The 24,676-nt window shown below is 43.4% G+C and overlaps 1 protein-coding gene and 1 long non-coding RNA gene across 3 annotated transcripts in view; one reads left to right on the top strand and one right to left on the bottom strand.

Annotated features, from left to right (window-relative positions):
* LOC122458962 overlaps positions 1 to 4,609 on the bottom strand; it is a 50,708-nt gene extending 46,099 nt beyond the window's left edge. The window contains exons 1-2 of the long non-coding RNA XR_006279343.1: positions 4,372 to 4,609; positions 3,958 to 4,015 (exon numbers count right to left, since the gene is read on the bottom strand). This is a non-coding gene — a long non-coding RNA (uncharacterized LOC122458962). The remainder of the gene's footprint in view (positions 1 to 3,957; positions 4,016 to 4,371) is intronic.
* CHN2 (chimerin 2) overlaps positions 1 to 24,676 on the top strand; it is a 194,809-nt gene that overhangs the window by 54,612 nt on the left and 115,521 nt on the right. The gene's annotated exons all lie outside the window — the stretch shown is intronic.

Below are 24,676 nucleotides of genomic sequence, written 5' to 3'. Positions count from 1 at the left end.
CTGCTTTGGATTGTTATCAAGCAGAACCCATCATCAGCATGGACGCTCTTCCCCTGGAATGGTGGTTGAATCATGAAGTGACATTTGAATCTTTACTTTAGTGCATTTGGCATGTAAATATCTTGCGACGCTGGCTACAACAGTACTATGAGAATACCTGTTCTCACTTTCAGGTGACATTGTAAAAAAGAAGGGGGCTGCATTATCTCCTGCAAATGTAAAAAAACGTGTTTGTCTGGGTGATTGGCTGAGTAAGGGGGGAGGGATAGCTCAGTGGTTTGAGCATTGGCCTGCTAAACCCAGGATTGTGAGTTCAATCCTTAAGGGGGCCATTTTGGGATCTGGGACTAAAACTGGGGATTCGTCCTGCCTTGGGGGTTGGACTAGATGACCTCCTGAGATCCCTTCCAACTCTGATATTCTATGAACAAGAAGTAGGACTGTGTGGACTTGCAGTCTTTAAAATAAAAAGAAAACAAGTACTTGTGGCACCTTAGAGACTAACAAATTTGTTAGTCTCTAAGGTGCCACAAGTCCTCCTTTTCTTTTTGCGAATACAGACTAACACGGCTGCTACTCTGAAACCAGTCTTTAAAATGTTATGTTGTTTTATTTTTTAATGAAGATTTTTTTTTACATAGTTCTACATTTGTAAATTCAACCTGCATGATAAAGAGACTGCACTACAGTACTTGTCTTAGGTGAATTGAAAAATACTATTTCTTTTGTTTTTTTTTATAGTGCAAATATTTATAAACTAAAATAAATATAAAGTGAGCACTTTACATTTTGTATCCTGTGTTGTAATTGAAATCAATATATTTGAAAATGTACAAAATATCCAAAATATGTAAATAAATGGTATTCTATTATTGCTTAATTGTGTAATTAATATTTTTAATCATGCGATTAATCGTGATTAATATTGTTAATTGCTTGACAGCCCTACTTTTTCTACATCCTTTTTAAAATGCGGACACCAGGATTTGAGACCGTATTCTAGTATTGGTCTCACCAATGCCATATATGGAGGTAAAATCACCTTCTACTCATATTTGTGACTCCCTTGTTTATTGATCACGTTAGCTCTTTTTGCCACAGTATCAAGCTGAAAGCTCTCCTTGTCCAGTATGACCCCTAAATCCTTTTCAGAGTTACTGCTTTCAAGGGTCCAGTCTCCCAATTTTTAAGTATAGTTTATATTCCTTGTTCCTAAATGTATAACTTTGAATTGGCTGTATTAAAATGCAGTTTGCTTGAATGGGCCCAAGTGATCCACATTGCTTTGTATGACTGCCCTGTCCTACGACGGCCCTGTCCTACTCATTATTTATCATTTCACAAATCTTCATGTAATCTGCAGAGTTTATCAGGAGTAATTTTATATTTGCATCCAAATCATTGTTGAAAATGTTGACTAGTATCGGGTGTAGTATTGATTCCTGCAGAACCCAACTAGAAATAGGTTTCAGAGTAGCAGCCGTGTTAGTCTGTATTCGCAAAAAGAAAAGGAGGACTTGTGGCACTTTAAAGACTAACAAATCTATTTGAGCATAAGCTTTCGTGAGCTACAGCTCACTTCATCAGATGAATTCGTTATAGATTCAGTTACTCTTGGTAGCATCTGGGGTAAATAAACTTGTTTTAAAGGATCTAAATAGGGAGTAAATACAAAAGTGAGAATTCCAGTTTACTGGATAGATTTAATGTTGTCTAGAAATTACATTGACATGACAGACTAGCAGCTCCAACTTTCTTGCAATTTCATGTTGGGATGTGGTTTTTTTCATTTGTTTTTGTTGTTTTGTTTTAAATAAGCTAGTATTCATTGCTTGGAGAAAATGCACCCAGTACTGACCAAGATACCTGGTACTACAACTACTACTACCTCGAGTGTTGCCAATTAAGAGTACACTGCTGAATATCTTCATTGTTCAGAACTGGTAGTGATGTTCTGCAGGAATATTTCAAATAACTAATTTTCAAACAACATGAAGAAGTTTCAGGAAATGGAAGGTGACTGCACATGCAGAAAATGCAAATGCATACCAAGGTGAATGCTGGTGCACACCCTTTTTAAATCAAGCATAAGTCTGCTTTCACTTTTTGAAAATTTGGCCCTAAGGGTCTGACTCAAACTGGCAAAAAGCAATAACCAGAGTAAACACTATGATTTCTATCTTTAACTTCTCAATGCTGCTATTGCACCCAATATGTTAGGAAACGGCATTCACTGGTCACATTTACTAATATTATTCACTTGAATAGAGTAAGTCACATTAACACTGGAGTTTCATACTCAATTTCCTAGCCTTTATAGAGTTAAAGTAGGCCTTTAATCTTCACTTAACATTCCCTTAACATCTGTATACTTTTGAATGAGCTGAGTCATTATCTATCAAATGTTGCTCACAAAGGAAGCTTCTTCAACTCAGGATATAGAAACTAAAACATGGTTTCCTGTCTGTGTGTCAAAAGAAGTCACTTTAATTATTTACATTTCTCTTACCATTTCCTACCTTTGTTTTAAATATGTTTGAAACTATTTTCAAACTGAATTAAGTACAGTTCTAAAGATACACTTTGAACAGAGTTATACAACAGCCAACTTTCAGTTTTTAAATATGACCCAGATAAGTTCTTCAGTGAACATGTTGCTAGATATTTAAGGCAAAATTCTGTTATTAGAGACAGCTTGTGGAACTGTTTTGCATATTTTCCATTCTGCCTCCTTGCAGATCTACTTTTGATGTCAGTGGGTCAAACTTTGCTTGCCTAGGAACTGCAGAATATGCAGCAGAGATTGTACATTGTGGATTGGAAACAATTTTGCCTTTGACAAGAAACAGAAAAAAAAAAAAGAAGCTTCCTTTTTTCCCCCCCATTACTACATGTTAGACTCCATTCTCAGGGGATGTTACTGAACTTTCCAAATGACTATTTATGAACAGATTATTTTTTGAAAGTACTCTTATTTATTTTAAAAAAATCAATCTTCTTTCCTCAGCATATTGAAGACCAAATCTTGCACTGAGGTGAAATCAAGTGTATTCAAATGCATATGTCTAGCTATAGAATTTAACCAAAACCTGCTACTGCTGAAATCAATGGCTAAACACTATAAATGAACAGGTTTTGGTCCTACGAGATTCTATTCGCCATCAACATTCCTTAAATTAATTTGTGAATCTACAATACTTTTGCCATATTATTTCACATCAGTATTTCAAACATATCTAAGAACACAAATCCAGCCCTGAGCTATATAGTTACAGGGAGGGGTGATTTGAGAGATTGTCTATTACTCCTGTGCAAATATTGGAGCAGGATCTCTTCATAGCAGTGTAAATGACCACTAGTGTGTCCTCTTTATATATTTATGCACAACAGTATTGCTGTCAAATCAGCCATTGTTCCAGATAACTGAAGATTTCAGTGATCTGTCCAGTGGTCATTTCACTTTTTCATTTCATGAAGGCCCACATCTTCCCTTCAATGTACAGCTAGAATATCAGACTCCGCGATGAAGAAGCAAGCAGATGGAATCTACCTCCAATCCTTTCTCACCTACACCTACCACTTCTGCAGTTCAGATGCTCCAGTAACCTCTTTTTTTTCCACCAAATGCATCCGATGAAGTGAGCTGTAGCTCACGAAAGCTTATGCTCTAATAAATTTGTTAGTCTCTAAGGTGCCACAAGTACTCCTTTTCTTTTTGCGAATACAGACTAACACGGCTGCTACTCTGAATCCAGTAACCTCTGTGTCCTGAAGGAACGTCCCACAAAGGGATAAGTAGAGGAAGTGTCATGTAGCAGTGGATCCCTGGGAACACTTTAATCCATCCATTGTGTGTTAGCACACAAGGAGCCACCATTGTACTGAGCTCTGTGCTGGCATATGGGAGAGGCAAGCACACACGTCATTGGTGACACCTTGCCCCCAAATCCTACCCACCACAGCACAGCAGAACCAGTCACAGCAAGGGGCCCTCCCTTCTTCCCCTCTCCCATCCCTGTGGAGGAAAGGACAGGATTTGCCCCAAGATGGCTAACATATATTAGGCATTTAGTTAAATGTCAAATAATAAGGGGTAAGTAATTGATTATAGGCCTAAATTATACTACATTCAGCCCTCACAACTTGCACAACCCCAAAGCCAATGGAGATGTATAAGATGAGGGTGGGGTAAATTAGTACAGAATTTGCCTGAGTCACTAAATTACACCACCAAAGGAATAAGTGTTGCATTTTAGATAATGCCATAAAGATCCTCTGTTATCCAGTAATTGCAAAAGCTGGGTGGGTTTGTATCAATATGTACCTATGTACTGATGTAGGCAGGTGTAAATGACGTTCCCCCTGGAATACCTGTCAGCTTGACCTTGTTTCTCTGGCAGATTCAAGAAGCCACGGTCACTGCTGCCTGTACTCCTCTAGAGCTTCTACCATGGAAGAGACGATTTAAAAATCCCATGGGGTCTTTATAGGAGTCATGTCACTGGTGCTGCTCAGGGAATGTACTAAGCACTGCATTCTTTGGTGGCTTCCAGTGGACTTTCTTCCTTGGAGGCTGTCTGCCAGTGTTATACTTCAGAAACCAACATAGACTTCGGGCTAAATTTAGTTAATTATCTGCTACAGTGCAGCAGCTTTTAGAAGCATTTACACTTCCTGGCATTTTGTCCTCAGCATCTACATTTAATAAGTCCTTGACCCACAGGGGAAGATGCTTGTTAAACAGCCTTAATCCTACTTTATCTATTTTAAATTTTTCTATAGCGTCTATCACCATGGTATCTAAGTGTGCTTGAAATGAAAAAGCACAAAAGTCCGGAGCAAAAGGTGTTCTTCTCTTTCTTTCTTCGGGGAGAAGGGTGTTGAAAATACAGTCTTCTCAAGATTTACATAATTTCAGTCAACCACTACTGAAGGTGTATATCAAACAGGTTATGAGAAAGCATTACTCTCCATATCCCTGATAGCTGTATGATATATTGTCTAATCTATTTCACTGTGCACACAATGAGTATTATATACTATTATAGAATGGTAATGTAAATTGGGCCTATTACTCTGAGCCTGATTCACCACTGCACTACTCCATTTTACCCCAGTTTAACTCTTAATTTCAATGGAGTTACACTTGCATGAAACTGGAGTACCATGGTTGTAAATCAGCAGCAGGGTGCAATTTGTACCTTTTATTTAAAAGGCTGCTAATGGCATTGGATCATATTTTCATGTTTAAAAGTAAGGACTCTCTCTACTCAGTGGTACTGAATGCCACTAAGTAAAAATAATTCAGCCACTTCTTGATTATTCCAGGCAGATGTTGGGATGGAGTTCATTTTGTTTTATGCCTGGGGAGATTTCTTGAGGGATATTTATAGTGTCTTGTGGGTGTGTTTTATCCTGTGGATTCTAGTGGGGGTTGTGATTTAGTTGTTCTGTTTTAGGAAGAGAAGAACCTTTTAACTGTCTCTGATGTATTTGATTCAAATGTATTTGGTTTCAGGTTCCTTTTATTCATAACTAGATATTACTGATGTTTCCATACTATTTAATGTTTATTGCACCACTTTCAAGTCAAACTTTTGGCATCTCCGGTTTTCTCTATAATGCATTTAGTGTCCCTGATATGTCATCTGCAAAAATGACAGCACAACAAATATGCACGGTTTCATTCAGTGTATCTGCTTGAAAAGAAACACGATTTATTCCTGGATCAATTCTATTACCGGAATGCCCAGAAAGAACTGTTGACCTTGACCTTTTAAAATTGTTCAATTTACCCAGTATGTCATCAGTGTGTAAAGTCTATTGCACAATTGTATTTCAGAATTATGTCTCTCAAGAAGGTATCTCAAAGGTCACCTGGCACTTCTCAAAAGATTTTTCAGTGACAAGTTGTTTACAAGATAAAATACCAAAGCCATAAATGAATAATGAATAGAGAGAGCATTGGATTCATAATAATTGTAAAAAAAAAGTGTGTGTAAGATTTCTCTTTTTTTGTATTTAAAAAGAAAAATATGCATCAGATGAAAAACTAAAGTAACACACAGACATGTTGTGCAGCAAGTTGAAAATTCTGTTCTTGAATCAAAGATAATCTTCTCTTCTGCTGCAATCTCTCCTATCCCTGTAATTCTTTTCTCTTTCTTGGGTGCCTTGTCCTTGCCATGAAGGATTCCCCACCTCCCTTAACTTTATGAAGAATTCTCAGGTGTCCTACAAGGGTTAAATCCTTTCTCCTTCTCTTTGGTCCTATATTGCATCACTCCCCATTTCAGATGAGCAGGACTGAATGTAACTCGGAGGTTGTGACAGGGGACACTCACCTCCTGACTGCCTCCTGGCAGTCGGGTGTGGTATTGCAATCTTTTCCCCCACTCCTGTACTCCCTCTATAGGTTGCTGACCTCACTAGCAGGTGTTTGGTGGCTCAGCCTGCCAGCCAAGTCACAGCCTTTCTAGGACGGCCTGGAGGACCCACCTTCATTGTTCCTTTCCTGGGGTGGGGTGTAGTAGGACCATGAGACCTCCAGCAGGGGGCCACGAAGGGCCTAGCACAATATTTCCAAACCTTTTTGATACCAGGGACTGGCTTGCTGCCTTCCTAAACTGTTTCAGGGAAATCTCAGGGACTGGTGCTGGTCCATGAACTGGTCATTGAGAAACAGTGCCTAGTGTACCCCATCACAGAGCCCTACAATGATGTTTGTTAATCTCTTGGGGGGATGGAGATTGCTGAGTGGAGGTTTAAACACCATATGATTAAGTGGTGTTTATCCAGGTAAATTTCTTCAAAGAGCTAGACTTTGAAGTTTAAATATTATTGTGGTGAATAGGTTTCTGGATAGCAGACTTCATACTTTATTGAGGTGAAAAAGAGAAATCGCTTTTTGTGATACACAAAGGTTTTGGACTTCAGTAGTGTGGTACAATGAGCACTGAGGGCATTATCCAGGCCCCACTCGCATCAATGGATTCATTGATTTCCGTGGAGCTGGACCAGGGCTTGAGAACATAACTGGAAGACAGCTGTATTGCACAGGTATAGCTGAAGGCTTAATTTGGCCTGCAGCATCTTACTACTAGAAATGATGCATGAGAAGGGAAGATACTCAGTTTGAATTTGCAGGGCTGGTAGTTAATCTCTCTACTGGGGGATGGAGAAAACTTGCTATGGAAACTGTGAGATGCAATATACAGCGAACTTCACAATACCAGTTTCAGGTCACTTGTCGGGCTAGAACTGTGCTTTAAATTTAATAGGATTGAACAGTTCTGTAGAAGTTGTTGACAACTTTTCCAGTGTGGTGTTACATATTCTATTCAACTCCAATTTAGTCCTCTGATGGCATTAGAATCTGCTATCTAAGACAGTACATTAATGTTCATTTGTCTAATCAGTACTATACTGTAGGATCCAATAAATCTTGGTTTAGTTTAAAATCAGAAGCTGATGTTTTGAACATGAAGTTGCCATACTTTTTATTAGAATATTGACGTTTAAAGGAATAGTGCACTTCAGCCAAAAAATAAGTACGATCAAGTAATTAGTTATTTTATTTCATTGAACAGAAGTGATGGGCTTGTTTGAAGGCATTTTAATTAATTGGTTTGTTTGACTAATGAAAAGGCTACTTAAAGCAATACTATCCTTCAATGTAAGGCAGATGTAGTAGGGTGAAAAGGTACAGTTCAGGGGTCTGAAGTTAAAGCCACTGAAGGTGAGCAGCCTAATGGCAATAAGTATATGTGCTGAAATGTTTGCAAGATCAGGCCCTAAGATAAACCATTTCAGCATGATGGCCAAGCACATTATTTCAAAAATATCACGGGGCCATAATAAACAGTTAGTGGCAGATTGCCTACCCTGACTTGCTGACAGGCAGCATTAGGCAAGCAGAAATCTACTAGTTCTTAACCCAGCATTCAGAAGTCCCCAGTGGGCATAGATTTTGCACAGCCACCTCCTTACACCTTCTTCTGTGCAGCCCTGATAAAGGCACAGCACCTACACAAAGGTATGGGACTTCAGTGGTGTTTGCACAATGAGCACTGTGGGCCTGATCCAGTCACCACTGGCATCAGTGGAACGACTCATTGATTTCAGCGGAGCTGGATCAGGGCCCGTAGGTATTCTCAGGGCACTCTGGGTATTCTCAGCTGGCATATGGGTCTTGAGGGAGAGTTGCCAGCTGGAGTAAATTAGAATAGCCCTGAGACTGTTCCAACATGAACCAGTGCTTTGGGCAGAGAAGTAGGGTGCTTTAACTGGTTGGTGCTTCTCAGACTCTCTTTTTTTACCCTGACTCTCCAGGGTTGCCCTGTGTGGAGAGGGGAGCCATCTTCACTATGTGCTCCTCCAAGTTCAGGTACAGCCAGTTGAGCTACTGTTCTGCTCTCCTTGGGACATCCACATCCTGGCAGGGACGCAGCAAATGGAGCAGCCAGAGCTACAGTCTCTCTTCCTTTTCCCATGCAGCAGAAGACCAGCTGAGGAGCTGCTGAACAGCTGCAGCTGAGAAGGGGAAGCAGCTGTTGGGAGCGCTCCTCCTGGGGCTGCTGAGGAAGTGATGGAAGCCAGGGGTGGATGGATGAGGTGCTACCACCTACCTCCTTCCCACAGTGGTGGCCTGATTCAAAGACTTCAGTTTTTAAAAATATCAAAGGAAGGCTCATTATAGTTCTTGTAATCAAATAACAATTTTCTTCTCCATGCAGTCACTCTCAATTGTGACAGTTTAGGGTTGTGATGGTCACTGTGGCCCTAAAATGTTATTTTTATATATTTAACCCTATGTTTAAAATATTATTGAATGAGCCTTGCATTGAACATTGGGTTTTCTCCCCCTCTGTACTGAGTGGCTTGTTTTGAAAATGCTCATTATTATTAATAGCAGTAGTAATATTTATTATTGGTATTACTGTAGGGCCTAGAGGCCTCAACGTTAATCAGGTATCATTGTAGTATGTGTTGTACATATTCATAGTGAGAGACAATTCCTCTCTGAAAAAGTGTACAGTCTAAATAGATGGGAGAGGGAGGGGGAAAGGAAGTGTTATCTCCATTTTACAGAAGGAAAACAGAAGCACTAAAGGATTAAGTTACTTATGCAAAGTGATACAGTGTGTTCCTGGCAGAACCTGGACTTGAACCCAGATCTCTTAAATCCCAACATAGTCCCTTAACTACAAAACCATCCTTCAAGTCTTAGTGTAAGGTATTCCTTGTTGATAAGTTACTGGGCTTTCTTTCTTTGTGCAATTAAGGATGTGAAAAATTAGTTCAAAGCATTCAATAGTTATGCAATGATTTTACTGTTGTACAATTTATTTTGCAAATCAACTTTAAAAAGAGAGGAGAATGTACTGATTCTTTCAGCCAGTCAGTTGTCAAAAATCGACTTGAACTTAATTTTTTTGTTCCAAACAGCAGCATTTAGTATGGTATAGTTTATATCTAAACAATATTTTCAAGAATAAAAACTGAGGAACATCTTGTATGTATTCACATGTACATGTGTGTGTGTATATATGTACACACACATACTCATATAGGATATTTCTCCATTTTTATTCTTAAAAAACAAAATGTAATGTGTAACTGTTTTTCATAGAATAATAAACAAGTTTTCTAATTATTGTAGTCCCCATTGATATAGGTTCTACTTGTTAGAAAGGATATAAATCTTGCTGCTTGATATGCATCTTTACTTAACTTAGGATGTATTGCTCCAGCAATGGTCTTTAGAGCTGTAACATCAGGGAAACTTAATTCTGTAGTTTGTGTCTGTGATTAAAGGGATAAACAACTTTAATTCTATTTTCAGCTCCTATATTAGATGTAGTTCAGCACAGCCTGAAGACTTTTAAATGTCTTTTTAATTCTGCCTGTGGAGCAGTTTACTTCACAGACTAATTGTTAATATTATGATCCACATTTATTCAAGTTGTGCTTTAGCCACGACTGCTGAATTTTATTTCCATTTTATATGAACAAGAAGTCTTCTCATTTCTCAGAAGGGAAGATTCTTCTCACAGTATTGATGTAGAAACAAGTCTTAAACAGGAAGTGAATTTAAAAAGTGCTTGGTACTGCTTCTTGTGCTGGGGTGCAGGTAATTTTAGATTAAGATTTCCCAAGAGAATGAATAGATTCTCATTAGCTCAGATACTGCAGTGCTCAGCAGAATCTGTGCTCATCAGCTGAATAGGCTGAGAAGTACTATTTTATTGTGGGCAATTTTAATCATTACTAATACAGCAATTATTAATTTCATCTCTCACTAGAAGAGAGTGCCTGTTGTGTGGAGCAGCTGTCACTGCTATGCAAAGCTGTGGGGTGTGGCTGCAGAAACCAAATGCTTTCATTCTGGAAAGCAGAGCTCTAGATTGCGGCAGGGAAGGATCAGACAGTGGCATGTTGCAGCTTAAAACAGGCTCTAGTTTCTGTTATGAAACACTTGAATACAAATAATATTATTGTTGTGTAGCGTCCCCTCTCCACCTGGTTATCTCCTTTAATGCCAATCCGCTTACAGGTTTTGATGGACAGATCTGGGTTCTTTCGGATTCCGCCACCCACTCAGCGGGGTGTATCTTCTTTCTTTTTTTCCTATGAAATTATTTGGCAGTGCCTCCACCTCCCTCGCTCCTTCCTGGCAGGGTCACCAGGGCAGCTTGGGCGGAAAATTCTAAGTACAGAGTAATCCCAACTTACATGCCAGATAGTTGGAGACTTCCAAGAAATAACACAAGCACATAAAAATATATTCAACACAATAATTATATTAAACAGGAGACAAATACAACATAACAGGGTAAAACACTATATTTAGGGTCACCGGTGCCCACACTGCAAATACCCGTGACTTGATGTAGCAAATGTAAAATTAGGGTCCCGCTGGTACACATACTTTGCTGGGGCCCTTGATGACCTATAACCACAAAATTCTTCTCTGCAGTGGTTTAGCAGCGTGGCTGACAGGGTTCAGTACAGCCCAAAGGACTCACAGTGGGAGAAGGTGGTAAATCCATCCACAGGTGTAATATGCAGCAGGTTATAAAATCCTCAAACCCTTACTCCCTGGTTTGAGGACACAGTTAAGGGAGTAGGGGGTCCCCAGAACAAATTCCCTGACTAACTAACTAAATGATGGTGCACTCACAAACTCCATGAATGATCCTCAGGTTTGAAGATGACTCTGGACTCCTCAGTCACTGCAGAGGGGCTGCTCTCTGCTGGCAGGGATCCTCCTCAGGCAGGAATCAGGCTGCGTCATTCCCAGGATTTCCCCTCACCACAAAGGGGTGCAGGGCTCAAGGCGTAGATTACACAACTACACTAACATCCAAATGGTAGCCTCCTAGCCCAGCCTCCAGTCACACACTCAGCAGGCAGCTAGTCCCTGGACTAGCAGACAGAGCAGAGCTGACCATGTGGTGACTGGTCTCACCTAGGGAGCTGGAGGGCGAACTCAGCCTGGCTGGGAAGTTTCCCAGCAAATGCTACAAATTGGGAATCATCAGTGGGGAAGGAAAAAACCCAGCTGAGGAATATGCTCTCAGGTCCATAGAGGCCTGTTCTCAGGGGGAACCCTGCATGCAGGCCTGGGACTCTCCAGCTCCCCACACAGCCACTCCCTACCTTTTTCCTGGCTCGCTCTAGACTGAGTACCAAATGGCTTCTCCCTGGGAGGGCCTCTCACTCCCTATTGGTTGTTGGGCGGACTCTGAGTCTGCCTTGGCTCCCCATCCCTACCAGGGACAGTGCGCCTCTCCCTGAGCTGCCCGCAGAAAGAGTCCCAGGAATCTATGTAATCTCCTTGGGGGTTACGGTTGTTAAATACGAGGTCTTGCAAAGAACAACACACCTGATCACCAAACCTGAGATCCTTGAGAGGAGTGTGGGAACCTGCTCATTTTGATGCCAATGGAGTATGGCAATTTACACAAGCTGAGGATCTGCTTTACCCACCTCTCCTAGTTGAAATAATGAACCAAACTTCTAATGTGATTGGGGTCTAGTTCAGTAGCAAGTTACTCATTTTGCATACCCAAGAAATGGCAGTTTAATGCTAGTTACATTTTGCCACTTAACACTCATTTACATCCATTTTCTGACTAATTTACATCCAGTATGTAACTTACAGCATCATTAAATCATCAGTGAGAATTTGAGTCAGACTTTGGACAGAGGTAAGTAAAATCAGTGATCAAATTAATGAGACAAATTCAGAGCTGCTTGAGCATGGAGCTACAGAATCTGTACTGATGGTAGGAGGAGGAAAGAGTGGCATGCTGGCTGGGCGGATATGTACAAGAGCAGAAGCTAGTGTGAGAACATTTATACCAAGAGTGATATCACTGTCTTCCAGAGATGCAGCAAAGGGTGTGGCTTTGTGGAAATGTTGAATGGTTGGGACACAGCCAGGTAGGTCACATTCAGAGCTAGTACAAAAAGACAGCTAATACACAAAGGCTGCGGAAACTTAGGTCTGGCTATTTTTACAGGAGTCTAATAAGTGCAAAGATCTCATTCATAGCAGACATTGAACACCATTGATACTGAATCAATCATCTATTGTTACAAAACCAGTGGGGCATTTTTTAAAAGGCAAGTGAGCAAGTGGTGTTGGATTAGTATAGCGCTCTTATTAAAATTAAAAATGGTGTTATCTACTGTGACAGGATCAGCCAAGATGGCTACAGGAGAGAGGTTTTTTGTTTTTTTTTCTATCCAGGAAGTGGGCGGGCGAAGCCTAAGAGGGGGGTTCACAGGACCTGGAAAGACTAATAATTACGGGGGACAACTAATGAACAACAGGGACAGGAGTGCGGTCAAAGGGTCAAACAAAGGGAACCGGACGGGTACGCCGAGCAGAGAACCCCGGACAGCACCCACTGCTCCTCAAAGGCATCAAGGGAGTCAGTGGACGCCACCCAGAGGAACTCTGCCCGGAGGTATGAACGGACGGAGGATCGGAAGTACGCCCCACAGTCACAGGAAACTCCATCGGCCAACCTCCTCACCCTGGTTTTATAGATGGCCACTTTAGCCAGGGCCAGGAGGAGGTTGACCAGGAGGTCCCATGACTTGGTGGGACCATGGACAGGGAGTGCATAGATAAGAAGGTGAGGGGAAAAGTGCAACCAAAATCTTAACAAAGTATTTGTGAGGAGCCGGAATAGAGGCTGCAGCCTGGTGCACTCCAGGTAGACGTGTGCCAGGGTTTCCCTCACGCAAAAGGGGCAGGTGTCCGGGATTGGGGTGAACTGTGCCAAGTACACACCCGTGCTCACGGCTCCATGAAGGAGCCGCCAATTGATATCCCTGGCGGGCCTTGGGACCAAGGTGGAATAGAGGCTGGCCCACCGGGGCTCCTCACCCTCTAGGGGTGGCAGGAGGTCCCACCACTTTGTGTCAGGGCGGGAAGCGAGGGTGAGGACGTGAAGGGTGAAGAGCATGAGTGTGTATAGATGTTTCCTTGGCACGGTCTGGAAACGGACTGGCTGCAGCTTGTGTAGCCAGCTCACGGTGAAGGGGCGGGAGGGTTGGTTGGGTCCACGGGGCAGGGGCCCGATGAAAAGGTCCGGAGGGCCTGGCGTGGAGGGTGGGCGGGGCACGCCCTCCCTTGGGACCCGCTTGAGGTAAACCCGAGCAGCGGGCGGCAAAGCGGCCCTCACCTCCTGAAGTACGCACAGGGGATTACGAGGTCTGGAGAGCCCATGCGCTGAGTGAGCGTCAGGGGATCCAGCCAGTCTCCCCGGTCATAGTCCAGGAGGTCTCCGACTCTGGTGACTTCTGCCAGGACCAACCTCCGGGGCACCGAGGGGGACTCTGCCACCTGCACATGGAGCTGGGTGTTGTGTAGCAGGGGCTCTGCGAGGAGATCTTCCCCCCCACGGAGGCCGCCACGGACCTGGTCGCTGTGAACAGGTTCCAGGTCCAGAGGAGGTCCTGGTAGAAGACCGGCAGCCCGGAGAGGTCTCGCGGAAGACCTCTCAGATAGAGATAAAGGAACTATCGGTCATATCGGAGCCCCTGGAGGCGGCGCAGGAAGGTGTGTGCCAATATGCTCCATGCCAGACTACCTGCACCATAAATGTAGCTTCCTTACCAAATGTTTCTATTGCATTAAAGATGCCTGTAATACATTTCCTGACATGCTACCATTGCAGCACCGACCATAGAACACCACCTCACGCTGATATTTTGCTGGTAATTTTGGAGTACACACAACGTCTGTGCCATTTAGACAGCAGATTGTGTTTTAAGTTTTTGTATACTGCTGTGTCATCGTGCATTGCCTCTGGTGAAAACTTATGTTTCTCCTAAATTCCAGTATCTACTTACATTACTGAGGTGGTGGCCCTCACATGTCTCATTAACCTTTTGCTTCTGAATCCGGACCACAGATTTGGGGCCTAGTTGAGTGTGTGTGCATGGGGCGAGGGGTGTAAATAATTCTGTTAGACAATAAATCAATTTATATGAGAAGTAGAAGGAAGGAGAGTGTGCCTTTTAAAATTATCGTCATTTGGGGGCACTGAGCTGCACTATATGCAGCCACCCAATGGCAGCCATATACATAAATTAGCAGGCATCCATTAGACCAATGTACTGAAACTGAGATGCCTAAGCAGCAGGACATGTGCATCTCTGTGGAAGAGCAGTAAAGTGGGTGCCTTTTTCTGGCACCCATTAAGCTATTGCAGGGAAGCTTCTTCTGGGTGTGGCAACACCGTACAGTAGTTGCCCTTTGAATAATCTGTTCTTCAATAGAAATTAGTTATCAGAAGCCCGTGAAGGTCATTTTGTTATATTTTTACTGAAGTGAGATACAGCATAAATAAGATGCCATAAATTCATTATTACTTACCCTCTGTTCTCAGAAAAAGCTGCATCTCCTCCCCTCCCCCCCCAGTACGTAATCACAATTTTTTAAAAATGCAATAGTGGTATTAATGATTCTTAAATTTTTGTGTTTTCAGCTATTCTGTAGCTATCAGACAGTTGTATTAGCTGATTTTTCTCAATAGCTAGGCAATTGGTGTGCTGGATTGCCACTTGTTGTATTACCGTGGGTGGTGTTACTGTCACCCTTCTCTTCCTCCCACTCTTCCTTCCTCTTGTTTTGATTCACTTGTCTCTTGTTATATGCTAAGCTTATAAGATCCTTGGGGCAGTGACTGTCTTTTTCTAATACATGTGTACAGTATCTAGCATGCTGGGGCCTCAGTCCCTCATTGGATTCTCTAGGTACTACCATAATTCAAATGCTCAATGCTCAATATATTCCTTTGTAACTGTCATACATGGAGTTTTAGCTAATCTGACTATGCAATGAACAAATACTAGACAGACACAATTAAATATTACCACTGGGTAAAACCACTGAAATACTAATACTGACTTTCATCCAAGATGCATAAGCTTTTTCAAGAGTTCTAACTATTACTTAAATTATGACAGATTGCTTTACATGCATCTGTTATGGCAGACTTGTAAAACATTACTTGTAACTTTGTATTTGGAAGGCTGGTAAACATTCAAAAGGGCTGATGCGTTAAAATAATCTAAATAGCTAAAATTAAATTGATCTAGACCAGTGGTTCTTAATCAGTGGTACACATATCCCTGGGGCTATGTAGAGGTCTTCCAGGGGGTAGGTAGCTCATCTAGATATTTGCCTAGTTCTTTGAGTGCTTGCTCATGTCCATTCCATATTAGGTGTGTGTGTTCCCCACATGCACCGATGCCAGAAGTTTTTCCCTCAGCAGTATCCATAGGGGACCGACTCTGACATGCTCTGGAGTGGCGCCCGCATGGCGTGATATAAGGGGCACTGCTGACTCCCCCCATCCTCAGTTCCTTCTTGCTACCAGTGATGGTGCTGGAATGTCTGCTGCTTCAGTTAGCATTGATTTCTTCTCTGTTCTTGCAAACTTTGAAATCCTGTAAAATAGCTATATATGGTTAGTCATTTTCTTAGTTACCCTTAGTAATAGTTCTCAAATTCTCTGTTAGTCCCCAATGGGACCCAGCCGAGGGTCAGAGCATGTCCCAGTCCCTAGGCTTTAAGCCCTGCAATCGCTGCAAACAGTCTATGCCCATCAGCGATCCACATACCAGCTGCCTAAGATGCTTAGGCGAGGAGCACATAAGTGACAATTGCCGTATCTGCATGTCCTTCAAACCTAGGATGAAGAAGAAGCGTGATAATCTTCTAAGAGCGCTCCTAATGGAGTTGGCACTCACTCTGGCACTGGATTCCGCACTGAGCACCATAGCCTCCATGCGCAGTGCTCCTCTGGCGCCGTCCACGAGCCAGTACCGGTCTCCCTCCACGTCAAGCTCTGGTCAAGAAGCTGAAAAAGACTGTGAGGGGAAGATCTCCTACCTCCCGCAGAGGAAAGAAGAGGGCACTGAGTGAGACAAGACCTGTGTCAGGCAGCTCAACATCCCCCTTGGGAAGTCAGGCCCCAGTTTAAGTCAAGTGGTGCACCCATCCCATGCCTTGCCTGTGACTCCAGATAGCAGTGCAGTCACCGGCCAGCTTCAGGTGCCGTTGACGCCTAAAGCCCTTCAAGCAGCTCAGGAGATCTTGATGCTCCCAGTGCCGCCCTCACCTGCTGCTGCGGTAACCTGGTCTGGGGGGACCGCGTTAAGACCTATGTGTGTGTCCCTGCCTCAGTAGTACCATTCCCCATCAAGACAGACATCCCACCAGTGTTCGCCCACCCGCAGCCGTCCCGCCTCAGGATGGGAGAGGCAGACTCAGTGGAGCCCTCTTTGGTCCCCACACCACAGGGGCACTGATCGAGGGACTAGAGGCGTACCTCGCCAGTAGTTTGGCGCAGACCCTCTGAGGCACATGTCACCTGGCAAGAACTTTGGGACCAGCCCCGACCATCTTCAAAGGCTTGGTACCAATCCCAGTACTGATCAGGTATCATCGACCACCCATCACTGGGCCGTCATCACCCTTATCCAAAAGGAACGTCGCCGTACTCAGGGCAATCCTTCCGGCAACCAGCTCATAGTAGCTCCTGGTCCCGCTTGGATGTAAGGTTTATTTGTCTTCCAGCCTTCAGCTGAGAGTGACCAACCACCAAGCCCTCCATGACTTCAATATGTGGCAAGCCATGGCCAAGTTCGAAGGGTCGCTCCCTGAGGCTTCCAAGAAGGAGTTCCGAGTGATCCTCAATGAAGACATGAGCGCAGCCAGGGTGGGCCTCCAGGCAGCGTCAGATGCCGTGGACGCTGTTGCCTCCACCATGGCTTCTGCTGTCTCCATGCGGCGAGCCTCCTGGCTGCTCCTCTCTGGGTTGTCCACTGAGGCTCAGCAGTCATTGCAGGATGTGCCCTTGATGGCCAGGCCCTATTTGCAGAGCAAACAGACAGCAGAGTGCATGGCCTCAAGGACTCCCGCACCATCTTAAAAACTCTGGTCTCTACGTCCCAGCCCCAGCGCATAAGTAGTTCAAATTGCAGCAGCCGCTGAGCCAGGGGAGTCAGCCATGGCAGGACCAGCCCCATAAATGAGCCCAGGGCTACAAGCACTGCCCAAGCCACCCGCCTCCACCCTCTGGCCGGTCGGGCTCGACCTGTAATAAGCAGGGGGCCAAACGGTTGTTTTGAGGGTGAGCCCAAAGGCGACCTACCAGACTATTCCCTGGATCCATCCTTCCCTGTGTTCTCCAGCTGTCTTTCCCTCTTCCTCCCTGCCTAGAAGGCTATAACCTTGGACTGATAGGTCCTCAGCATGGTGGAACAGGGTTATACCCTCCAGTTCCTTTCTATGCCCCCTTCCCACCTGCCTTCCCTATCCCTTTTCAGGGGCCCCTCTCACAAGAGTCCTTGCATAGAAGGAAAAGGCTTATTACAGCTGGGTGCGATGGAAGAAGTTCCTCTCAAGTACAGGAACAAGAGGTTCTATTCCCCGTCCTTTTAATCCCAAAGGCCAAGGGCAGTCTATGGCCTATCCTGGACCTGCGAAACATCAACAAGTACCTAAAGAAGTAAAGTTCTGCAAGGTTTCCCTGGATCCAGGAGACTGGTATGCTGCCCTTGACTTGAAGGACGCATACTTCCAGATAGCGATCTTTCAAGGACACGGATGCTTCCTCCAGTTTACAGTGGGGCCCACCACTACCAGTTTACAGTCCTCCCATTCGGCCTGCCAACAGCACCAAGAGTGTTTATCAAGTGCATGTTGGTGGTAGTGGCTTACCTCAGGCGCTGGGGTATTCAGATCTACCCGTACATCGATGACTGGCTTGTCAAGGGCAGCTCCAGGTCTTAAGTTCAAAGGGATGTCACAGTGCTTCAGGCCATGTGCCGCTTTCTGGGCCTACTGGTAAACAACAAAGAGTCGACATTCATGCCAGTGCAGAGGATAGAGTTCATTGGAGCGGTCCTTCACTCAATCTGCACCAGGGCATTCCTGCTGCTGGAAATGTTCCACACATTGACGAACCTCATCACAGAAGTCTCCATGTTCCCTCTGACTACAGCCAGGGTCTGTCTGCGTCTCCTGGGTCACATGGCAGCATGCACTTACGTGGTCTGCCATGCCAGGCTCCGGACGCGGCCCCTGCAACAATGGCTGGGGATGGTCTATTACCAGTCCCGGGACGCCCTGGAAAAGATTGTTACTATTCCTAGGCGATGCTTACCTTTCTGCGACGGTGGACTGACTGCAGGACAATCCTGGAAGGGGTTCCATTCGATAACCCTTCTCACTGCATCGAGTTGGTGTCGCACATCTCGGACCTCGGCTGGGGTGCATATCTTGGTGACCGACAGATACAGAATGTGGTCCCCAGAGGAGGCAAAGTTGCACATAAATGTCAAAGAGCTCCACGCAGTCCGGCTGGCATGCGCGGTCTTCCTGCCCCACCTGTCGGGCAAGATGGTACAAGTCCTGATGGACAACACAGCCTTGATGTTCTACATCAACAGACAAGGGAGAGCGCACTCGTTGACTCTCTGTCAAGAGGCACTCCATCTATGGGACTTTGGCATCAGCTACGAAATTCCCCTGGAAGCTTGTCACCTTCCTGGTGTCAAGAATGCGTTGGTGGACCAGCTCAGCAGGGACTTCTCCTCTCACCACGAGTGGTTGCTCCATCCAGGGTAGCCTGCATGATCTTCCAAAGGTGGGGAACTCCCCAAGCGGACCTATATGCAACCAGACAGAACAGAAAATGCCACCGGTTTTGCTCTCAGCAAGATCTGAGCAATGGCTCCCTCTCCGATGCTTTCCTCCCGTTGTGGTCAGGGAGCCTGATGTACGTGTTCCCTCCAATTCCACTCATCGGCAGAGTCCTGGCAAAGATCAAGAGAGACAAAGCTCAGGTTGTCATGATTGTCCTGGCATGGCCTCACCAACATTGGTTCGGCACGCTCATGAGCTTGTCCCTGGCCCATGCCCAACCTCCCGGACCAGCTGTCACAGGACCATGGTCGGCCCCTACACTCCAACCTTGACTCCCTCCACCTCTCAGCATGGATGCTGCATGGAACAGACCTGGAACAGACCAAGGAACAGACCTGTTCAGAAGGAGTCCTGGGGTGTATGAAGCCCTCAACCAGACTGATTTACCTGGCCACATGGGCAAGGTTTTCCCACTGGGCATCCAAGAATGGCATCTCTCTGAGATTCCATAATGTATTTAATTTGTCTTCATAACCAATTGACTTTAAACTAAACTGTTTTGGTAGGATGAGTCACAGGGTCTGCTGGAATTTGTAGCTTATATGCATATCTTTTTTAAAACAAAACAAAATACCCCTCACAGGAAGAGGATATTTTTCTTGCTGTTAACTAAACTAAGCTTATGATCAAAAATCTGATAGATAACCTTTTTAAATACTTACTTGGCAATCTTTTGAGTATATGTTCAGAATGTACAAATTTCTTTTGAGAAACAACTTTTCAGTCATAGAAATGCTTTATTCAGCGACTCACGAGGGGAAAAACAACCAAAAAACTGTTACCATGAGAAATCATAACTTCTATTTTCTTTATAAAAATAAACAATTACTCTCTAACTCATTATAAAAAAGCAAAATCCAGTTATATAGATGAGGACCTTATTTTGAGTCCACTTTATTTAAATGTAATCATCTACCACAGAGAATCTCTATGCATTCTAAAATAGCTAAATGCATTATATACTTGGCCTAGATGTACCTTTTTATACTTGCAAAACAGGGAACTAGGATGTTAAACTGACTTCACACTGCAATCCTATTCTTGCTTTACATATTCATAATGGCCAGATTCTGCCCTCACTTGCACTCATGCATGCTACTGAAGGCAATAGTATTACATAGGTACAACTGAGGATCAAATTCAATCCTCTGAGTCAAATTTTGGATATACTTTGGTTTGAAAGTATAGTGTTATATCATGCGGGTACAGAAACGTTGTTCAGGCATCTCCCTTTGTTATAAGAAAACTATCTAAATGAAGGACTAGAGTCATTTCTGACTTTGAATTCTATGGGTGATGAGCACCTTCAATTATCATTGAGTAAATGGGATTTGAAGGTTCTCAAGACCTTGCAGGATTTGTCCCTAATGACTTTCAAATACATTGTGTCATTGCTGATACAGATGAGAGTTGATCTGAAGCATTTTCTCAAGGTGACATAAGTTAATTTTCACTGTGAAATTTTAGGCACGTAACTCCCATGAAACCGGTTAACATTTTGGGTAGCGCTTTGACAATGAGCTCTCTATAGCAAGTGACTAAAACAAGAATGAATGGTGTTACAGTTCAGGGCAACTGCATCTGTATTTCCCCCTCTATGGTCCAGCAAGGGTACCCAAACTAGGGTCCCAGCTCCTCAGCTGTCATCTCTCTCAGGCAGAGACCCATGTCTCTCTCCCTTTTGACCAGGGTTTCTCCAGGATGAACTGTTCCCTGCCTCCACTGTGTTATTTCCCAAAATCCTTCTCTCCTCAGAAATGTGAGGCAAGGTAATTTCCAACAGTTATAAGTTACCACACATCTCTTTCTAAGCAAACACTTCTTTTCCTAAGGTGAAAACATTATAGAGAAAACATATTAAAACAATAAAATAACCTAAATTCATGCTAATAAGCTTAGCAGAGATCATTCCTGAAGTCCAGTGAGGGCTCTGATTGGTTATAGTCCTTCCAACCCTTCCCTTGGATTGGGTCCCCCCTTTGACCAGAGGTCCTGTCCATTTGCTGGATCAGAAAGCAGGCCCTGTGTCAGTTTTAATTCCGGCTGTTTAACCAAAAATCATTCTGGAGAATTCAGTTTGAACTTGTATATCCAAGCTTCTCTCCAGGTGGTGGTAGCTCTCTGGAGGTGTTACAATTTAAGTGCATTTGCTTAACCACCCTGCCACTTTTCTTAGAACCTGGAGGGTTCCCTTTCCCATGGAAATACATACAGTCTCTCAATAGTACATAAATACTTGCATTTTTAATATCATGAATTCCTAAAATACTTAAACTTTTTTCAATAAAATTTAACTTACTTCAGTAAGCTTTGTCAAGGATATTGTCATATCTGTCACAGATGGTTGTAAAAAATATGAGAATACTGGTTCCTTTCAACTACACTTTCAGAAAACATTAAATAAGTGTATTCCAAAAAATTTTCTGTTCAGTTCAGAGGGCATATTGCTACATTATGATACTATAAGATCTCTTTAGCAGTAATAAAAGTGCTGTTCAGTAGTAAAAGGTTTCTGAAAGAACTAGACTTTCATAAGGCAATTAAAATTACTGCTGAGTAAGGAAACTATGGGATAAACTATGTTTTTCCAAAAGGAAATGATGTGTAATGCTGTTCTAACAATTTTCCAATATATTAGTAGTTTGATTGCTACGGTTGTATGGAAGAATGTGTATTCATATTAATGTTTTTATGTCATATGTTTATATTGACAAGGATCTTATTATTGTGTTTAGGTTTAACAACAGGATATAGAAATTTTACAGGTACTATACCAGGGGTGGGCAAACTACAGAGCCATGGGCTGGATCTGGCCTGTCAGGGCTTTGGATCCGGCCCACGGGATTGCCACCCCTGTGGTGCCGTGGGGCTAAGGCAGACTTCCTGCCTGCCCTGGCCCCGCGCCACTCCTGGAAGCAGCCAGCACCACATCCCTGCAGCCCCTGGGGGAAGAAGGGGGACAGAGGGCTCCGTGCGCTGCCCTCGCCTGCAGGCACCGCCCCCTGCAGCTCCCGTTGGCCGGGAACAGGGAGCCACGGCCAATGGGAACAGGGCTTGGGGGAGGTGGCCGCAGATGAGGGCAGTGCATGGAGCCCTCTGTGCCCCCTCCCCCAGGGGGCACAGGGACATGGTGCTGCTGCTTCTGGGAGCAGCACGAGGCCAGGGCAGGCAGGGAGCCTGCCTTAGCCCCACTGTGCACTGCTGCCACCCCGGAGCTGCTCAAGGTAAGCGGCTCTGGGTTGGAGCACCCCACATCCCTCCTGCACCCCATACCCCAATCACCTCCCTGAGCCCCCTGCTACACCTCCTCCTGCACCTCAGCCCCCTCCTGAGCCCCCTCCTACACTCCACATCCCTCCTGCTCCCCAACCCCTTGCCCTGAGTCTCTTCCTGCACACTGCACCCACGCGCCTGCCCCAGCCCCAGCCCTACATTCATGGCCCTGCATGCAATTTCCCCACCCAGATGTGGCCCTTGGGTCAAAAAGTTTGCCCACCCCTGTACTATAGGAAGACTTGTAAAATCTTCATTTCCATCTAAGAAAGTATGAAGCGCAGCTCAGCTTCAGTGATAGCTGATAATGATCAATCAAATACAAACATTAACTGCACATCAACTAATAATTAATTTAATTGACTATCAACTTGATTGATGCACTTCTACAAAATTGTACATAAAGAAGAAGAATTCCATTTTAATAAAATAAAAAGGTAAAGTGTGCAGAAAGGTATTGCTAATTTAAGATTCATGAGAATTCATCACATTTTAATAAAATAAGTTATGAGAGCACCTGCTATAGCTTTTCTCTTCCTAACTATTACAGGCTACAGAGTAGCAGCCATGTTACTCTGTATTCGCAAAAAGAAAAGGAGTACTTGTGGCACTTTAGAGACTAACAAATTTATTTGAGCATAAGCTTTTGTGAGCGATGAAGTGAGCTGTAGCTCACGAAAGCTTATGCTCAAATAAATTTGTTAGTCTCTAAGGTGCCACAGGAACTCCTTTTCTTATTACAGGTTAGTTTACAGAAGCAATTTCAATAAAAAATTACAAGATATTCCCATGCAAAAGAAAGTCAAAGGAGGACCTCCTTCTCTCAGCCTTAACTTTTTTTGTTTTTAAATCCATTAACTGTGGAGAGTGTGGGGGATTGTACCTTTCATCTCTGAAGACGTAGGTTTGAATCCTGATTCAGCCCCCCAGTTCAAAAAGGTACTTCAGCATGTGAGTAATCTCATTGAGATCAGTTGTTTTTGCCAAGTACAGTATATTTTGTGATTGTTGCAAATTGAGTGAACAAACAATTAAGCAAATTCACTAATTCATAATGGGTCTCCCAGTCAGTGTGAATTAGCAGATTTCTACTGTATTCTGATTACCCTAAATCTGCAGTGCAGACTTTTAAAAATATTTGTGTGTGCACATCTAGAAAATGGTAAATGGAGGGCTGGGTAGGAGAGAGTAAAAGGTTCATAAACTATGAAAAGCTGTTCGCAAAAAAGAAAAGGAGTACTTGTGGCACCTTAGAGACTAACAAATTTATTTGAGCATAAGCTTTCATGAGCTACAGCTCACGAAAGCTTATGCTCAAATAAATTTGTTAGTCTCTAAGGTGCCACAAGTACTCCTTTTCTTTTTTGCGAATACAGACTAACACGGCTGCTACTCTGAAACCTGAAAAGCTGTTGGCGAGTTTACACTATCCAATTACAGGAATAGGAGGACCCTCTCATTTACCCTTGAATAGTAAGAAGAAAGAATGCGCCCTTGGTGAGAGAGCTAATAAAAATGACACATGGCAGACATAACAGAGCCACCAAAAGCAATGATTTGGATTTTGCTAAAGGTTAATAACTTTTCAGGGAATGTATTGGCTCCTTTGAGTCAGATAAATGGGCACTGTGTCAATTTATGAGTGTGTTTCTGAAACAGGAAATATGCTGACATTATTTCAACAGAAACATGGCTAATTTCACCCTGACCATTGTGAATATTTGTTGGCATTATTGCAGTTATTTCAGTCACATGTTTTTCAAACAGTACATAGAATATTTTGTTGGCTTCTATGTGCATTTGCTCTTTTTTGAGTTGCAATATGTAAATGGCTGAAAATACAGTGCCACATCCTCAGAAATGATAAAATGCCTTCAGTGGGGCTACCCTGATTTTGCACCATCTGATGATCTGGTCCTGATTTTTTTTATCCAGGAACTAACTGGTTATTAGTTAGAAAACTAGATGTGCACAAGATGTGCTGTCTGCTAATGTGATGTCATTTGTTTATTTCTACTAAAATGATTAAAGTCTTTAGTTCTTGTGAGGCCTCAGATATGTTTTTTTAATTTATTTTGGCCCTCAGGTTTCTAGCATTAGACTATGAGGTGAAATATGCTACATTTGAATCATTCTGTCTTTAGTTGGAAAATAAATAATGATACA

The sequence above is a fragment of the Dermochelys coriacea genome, chromosome 2 (genome assembly GCF_009764565.3).
Source record: "Dermochelys coriacea isolate rDerCor1 chromosome 2, rDerCor1.pri.v4, whole genome shotgun sequence".
In the NCBI taxonomy this organism is placed as follows: Eukaryota; Metazoa; Chordata; order Testudines; family Dermochelyidae; genus Dermochelys; species Dermochelys coriacea.
This window is presented reverse-complemented; position numbering and strand designations above follow the sequence as displayed.